Below are 6,332 nucleotides of genomic sequence, written 5' to 3'. Positions count from 1 at the left end.
TCCACATGAGGAAGGCAGGCAGGAAGGCAGGCACGCAGGCACAAGCTGCCTGCGTGCTTGCTTCGCCCTCCAGTTGCTGCTCCAGTTATTTGTTTTCTCTCAAACCCATCCTCAATGTGTTGGGTGAGGTTGAGCTCTGTCCAGCACAGGACGGGACGGAAACCACCTTGGTCTTTAGTCAGCTTGGTGTCTATGAGTGGTATGAGGCGTTGGAGTAGCAGCCTCTCTTGTAGGTGATGCAGAGGAGGGAAATGGGTCGGTAGCTCTTTGAGGATGATGGGTCTTTGCCAGGTTTGGGGATTGCAACCACTTTGGCCTTTCTCCAGACAGAAGGGATGGTTTTCTGTGCCATGCATGTGTTCAGCATCCCCACGAGCCAGGTCTTTGCGTTAGGTTCCAGGTGCTGTATCATTTCTGCCAGTATGTCATCAATCCCTGCTGCTTTTCCGGGTTTCAACTTTCCCATTGCAGTTTCGAGTTCTTCTAGGTCGAAGGGTTTGGTTTGAGAGCTGGCTGATTGTGGTTGGTCTGATACCACTGTGCGATTGTATTCTCCTTTGGGTCGGCGGCGGTGTTGGTTACGACTGTTGGCCACCAGTTGTGATGCAACAGAGTTCGCTGTGACCGTTGTGAATTATGGGTGGCTCCCTGAGGTCCTTGATCCCCATGGGGTCCAACAGTGGTGAAGCGTGCACACACACATGCACACATGCACCTACACACGCACAGGCGCACATGCGTATGCACACCTGGACCTTTAAATGAACAACAACACAAAAACTAAGGCACTGGTGTCGGACTTCTGGTTTACCGGAACGGGGTTCAACTCCCTGCAGTGCCCTGCTCAAATGTGTTGTATTTCATTCATTGGTCCATGGTCTCAGGTCATTGAGCGGCGCGCTATTGTGCGCGATTCTTCATCATTGTTGAGGATTTTTTAAAGGTGAAAATCAAGGAAAAGCAAAAGGCTATAGTCCATGGTCACGGACCGCATACTGGTCAAGGTCATTTATACTGGGGAAGATCATTTACTAGTCTTGTAAAGGTCATTTACACTGGTCAAGGTCATTTACTAGTCTCATGAAGGTAATTTATACTGGTCACAGTCATATACTGGTCACGGTCATTTCTACTGGTGAAGGTCATTTCTACTGGTCAAGGTCATTTGTACTTGTCAAGGTCATTTATACTGGTCAAGGTCATTTACTAGCCTTATTGAAGGTAATTTATACTGCTCAAGGTCATTATTGGTCAAGGTCATTAAGTGGCACGCTATAGTGCGCGATTCTTCATCATTGTTGAGGATTTGAAAAAAGGTTAAATCGCAGAAAAGCGAAAGGCTAAAGTCCATGGTCACGGAGGGCATACTATAGTATGTTGTTTTTAATTTTTTGGTGGTGTGCGGGCTCCATCCAATAACTACACCAGTTGTGATGCAATAGAGTTTGCTGTGACCGTTGTGAATTATGGGTGGTGTGGTCTTTGCCAAGACGGTGGATTGTGGCCCATGCCTTCCTGCTGTTATTTGTCATGTTGGTGTTCTCTATATCTTTTCGTCCTGGGCATGACGTTAAACTGTTCCGTTCGAGAGGACCGGCGACCCTCGAATGTAAACAGCCACAAAAGGAAACTATGTGTGTGTGAGGTGTTCTCTATCATTTCATTCCAGACTTTCCTTCGTTCATTCCCAACTTCACTGTCTATCTCCTGTGTTCTCCATTCATCTTGAGCGATACACAGTCGTCTGATGTGCGGGGGGAGGTGCCGGCTAGCGCATAAAGGCACGGGACAGGTGTTGTCTTGACGCATCCCGTGTTGATGCGACAGGTGTCATTTAGGGCTGTGTCGACCAATTTGGTGTGACGTGATCGGCTCCAGCTTGAGCAGGCATACTCTGCTGTAGAGAAAGACAGGGCCATGGCAGTTGCACAGATTGTTTGTGGGTCTGCGCCCCTCTTGGAGTTCACTAGTTTTCACAGGATGTTATTGTGGGTGTTGACCGTGGCTTTTGTGTTCTCCAGGTGTTTTTTGAAGAAGAGTGTCCTGTCCAGTGTAACTCCAAGATACATGGGGTGGGTATGGTTGGAGAGTTTGTGACCATCCCAAGTGACGCTCAGTTATTTTTTCGCGTCTCGGTTCCTCAGGTGGAAGCTGCATAGTTGGGTTTGTGTGTCTTTCTTTTTCTGTCTTTCTTTCTTAGGACGGAGATCAAGGTAGACGCCGTTGGAAGGCTCAACACAAGCCGGTGCCCCTAGAGATCCATCCCAAAGCTTCCCTCAGGGAGCCCAGCATGCCAGCTAGCCAGCAAGCCTGCCCAGTCAGCGAACGCAGCCAGTCAGCTCCGCCAGTCAGCCAGTGTAGATAGTCAGGCTGCCAAGCCAGAGCATATCAGCCCTTGCAGTCAGCCACTGCAGCCATGCCAGCCTTGCTCAGTCAGCTCAGCCAGGCCTCTCTCGAGGCCTGGCTCTCTGTCTGCCTGGCCCGGTCTGCCCCGCCCTGCCTTGCAGCAACAGAACCAGCCTTTCTGGCAAGCCAGCCAGCTCAGAATGCGAGCTGAGCAAGCCAGTGCAGCAACAAGCCCAGACTAGGTTACTGCAGCCTTACTGTGCAGCCACAGCCACTCAGCGGAGATCAGCAGGAGCTGGCCAGGCTCCAACCCTTGCAGCGCAGCCTTAGGCCGGATAGTCCCCCTGCCTGCACTTTGTTGCCTTCCTGGCCTGTCTGCCTGCCTAGGCGCCTCGGTCTTCCTGTCTGTCTGCCTTGGCCTGCCTGTCTGAAACTGGTTAAGACTAACTGCGTGCTTGCCAGCTGCGCTGGCTTGCTGAGCTCGTATTCTGAGCTGGCTGGCTTGCTAGCAAGGCTGGTTCTGTTGCTGCAAGGCAGGGCAGGGCAGACCGGGCCAGGCAGACAGAGAGCCAGGCCTCGAGAGAGGCCTGGCTGAGCTGACTGAGCAAGGCTGGTATGGCTGCAATGGCGGACTGCAAGGGCTGATATGCTCTGGCTTGTCAGCCTGACTTTCTACACTGGCTGACTGGCGGAGCTGGCTGGCTGCGTTGGCTGACTGGGCGGGCTTGCTGGCTAGCTGGCTTGCTGGACTCCCTGAGGGAAGCTTTGGGATGGATCTCTAGGGGCATCGGCTTGTGTTGAGCCTTCCAACGGCGTCTACCTTGATCTTCATCCTAAGAAAGACAGACAGAAAAAGAAAGACACACACAAAGTCAACTATGCAGCTTCCACATGAGGAAGGCAGGCAGGAAGGCAGGCAGGCACGCAGGCAGGCACAAGCTGCCTGCGTGCTTGCTTCGCCCTCCAGTTGCTGCTCCAGTTATTTGTTTTCCCTCAAACCCATCCTCAATGTGTTGGGTGAGGTTGAGCTCTGTCCAGCACAGGACGGGACGGAAACCACCTTGGTCTTTAGTCAGCTTGGTGTCTATGAGTGGTATGAGGCGTTGGAGTAGCAGCCTCTCTTGTAGGTGATGCAGAGGAGGGAAATGGGTCGGTAGCTCTTTGAGGATGATGGGTCTTTGCCAGGTTTGGGGATTGCAACCACTTTGACCTTTCTCCAGACAGAAGGGATGGTTTTCTGTGCCATGCATGTGTTCAGCATCCCCACGAGCCAGGTCTTTGCGTTAGGTTCCAGGTGCTGTATAATTTTTGCCAGTATGTCATCAATCCCTGCTGCTTTTCCGGGTTTCGAGTTATTCTAGGTCGAATGGTTTGGTTTGAGGGCTGGCTGATTGTGGTTGGTCTGATACCACTGTGCGATGGTATTCTCCTGTGGGTCGGCGGCGGTGTTGGTTACGACTGTTGGCCACCAGTTGTGATGCAACAGAGTTTGCTGTGACCGTTGTGAATTATGGGTGGCTCCCTGAGGTCCTTGATCGCCATTGGGTCCAACAGTGGTCATTGAAGCGTGCACACACACATGCACACATGCACCTACACACGCACAGGCGCACATGCGTATGCACACCTGGACCTTTAAATGAACAACAACACAAAAACTAAGGCACTGGTGTCGGACTTCTGTTTTACCGGAACGGGGTTCAACTCCCTGCAGTGCCCTGCTCAATGTGTTGTATTTCATTCATTGGTCCATGGTCTCAGGTCATTGAGCGGCGCGCTATAGTGCGCGATTCTTCATCATTGTTGAGGATTTTTTAAAGGTGAAAATCAAGGAAAAGCAAAAGGCTATAGTCCATGGTCACGGACCGCATACTGGTCAAGGTCATTTATACTGGTGAAGATCATTTACTAGTCTTATAAAGGTCATTTATACTGGTCAAGGTCATTTACTAGTCTCATGAAGGTCATGTATACTGGTCACAGTCATATACTGGTCACGGTCATTTCTACTGGTGAAGGTCATTTATACTGGTCAAGGTCATTTGTACTTGTCAAGGTCATTTATACTGGTCAAGGTCATTTACTAGTCTTATTGAAGGTAATTTATACTGCTCAAGGTCATTGATATTGGTCAAGGTCATTAAGTGGCACGCTATAGTGCACGATTCTTCATCATTGTTGAGGATTTGAAAAAAGGTTAAATCGCAGAAAAGCGAAAGGCTAAAGTCCATGGTCACGGAGGGCATACTATAGTATGTTGTTTTTCTTTTTTTGGTGGTGTGCGGGCTCCATCCAATAACTACACCAGTTGTGATGCAATAGAGTTTGCTGTGACCGTTGTGAATTATGGGTGGTGTGGTCTTTGCCAAGACGGTGGATTGTGGCCCATGCCTTCCTGCTGTTATTAGTGTGGTTGCCCGAATGGGCAACCAGACTCTAGTAATTGTAACACTTTATTATTATTATTTCACGGGAGTAGTCTTTTTTGTGTCGCTTTATACCTCCCACACTGTACGCTGTACGCACTTGAGCCATATGTCAAATTGACCGGAAAAATCGGGAATCGTGTGCTTGTATTTTGTTAAGAGAAATGTTGTATAGTTTAATTGATATGAATTTATTAGTGAATTAAATTTCCCCATTGACATGAATGGGAAAAGGCAAAAAATCACATTCAAGTATTTTTTCCTCTGAGACTGTAATCACTATAGTTACAAAACTTTTAGGGATATTTCATAATTATCACTAAAATTAATTAAAATTATAATTTTATAGGTCGGCCTCATGGTGGCGCTATAACAGCCCACTTTACCTTTTGGCTTATAACTCTTGAACCGTAGGTCGTAAAATCAAAATTATTTTTTCCCTGGATTCCTTGGGTCATGACGCATCTCCCCATATAGGCCACGCCCATTTCCGCCATGATAGATTTTCCGCCATTTTGAACTTTGTCCAAAACAAACTTTTTGCTTTTCCTCCTACATATTTTGTCCAAATCTCACAGAAATCGGCACACAAGATCTCTGGACATATCCGATTAAAACACCAAATGCAGAATTTTGGTAGTGCGTATCGTTCGACCGTAATCGTCTTCCGAAGTTAGTAGGAGGGGCCTATATCACAAAAATGCCATAAATCACGAACGGAATGTCCAATCCATCCCAGCAATTCCATTTTCATCCATAGGGGGCGCCGCAAATGCGAGAAATGTAACCGTTTGTCGCAAAAACATGAATTTCGGGGGTTAAATCCCCTCTGAATTACTTACGCATGATCTAAGGCGTGACTTGAAATTGTAATTGTGGGCTCGCCTCAGCGAGCACACAATTGTTACTGCCAGTTTATATTTATTTATTCCAATTTCCGCCCTTTTTTTTGGCACCTAACTACTTCCACATACTTTATGCTAGAAATTTAGTTCAAACTTCAAACTGTTCAGCTCTTTGCAGTGATGTGTGCTTGTTTTGTTTTTTTTACAAAGTTTTATACTTTTTATACTTTTTAACTTTTTAACTTTTTTTTACATTCTTTATAGTGATAGTCGATGGAAGAAAGGTCCCATTTTTCACAGTTAACTTTTTTGAGCTCTTATTACTCCGTCATACTTTCACTTTGAAACTTCATTCAAACTTCATAATGTTCATCTATCTTTGAACTTTCATTGGTGAAAAAGTTGTTTTGAAAAAGTTTATACTTTTTAAAATATTTAACTTTATTTATAGTTTTTTCCTCCCATTGACAATGTATGGGATTTATCTCTAAATCAACCTCACTTTTGCAGCCTCATTACTCTGGCATACTTTGTCGTAGAAACGTGATTTAAACTTTAGAAAGCTCACACGACTCTGGACTTTTTCGTGGTTCAAACCGTATTCGAATACGTTAAACGGTTTTTCCGAAATCGCAGTTCGATTGCAGGCCGTTTCGCCTAATTAGTGCCAACTTAGAGTGCTGGGCTTCTTTCACTAGAGTGCGGGAACAGAAAA

The sequence above is a fragment of the Protomyctophum parallelum genome (assembly GCF_964188405.1).
Source record: "Protomyctophum parallelum genome assembly, chromosome: 13".
In the NCBI taxonomy this organism is placed as follows: Eukaryota; Metazoa; Chordata; class Actinopteri; order Myctophiformes; family Myctophidae; genus Protomyctophum; species Protomyctophum parallelum.
Note: the sequence above shows the minus strand (reverse complement) of the source record.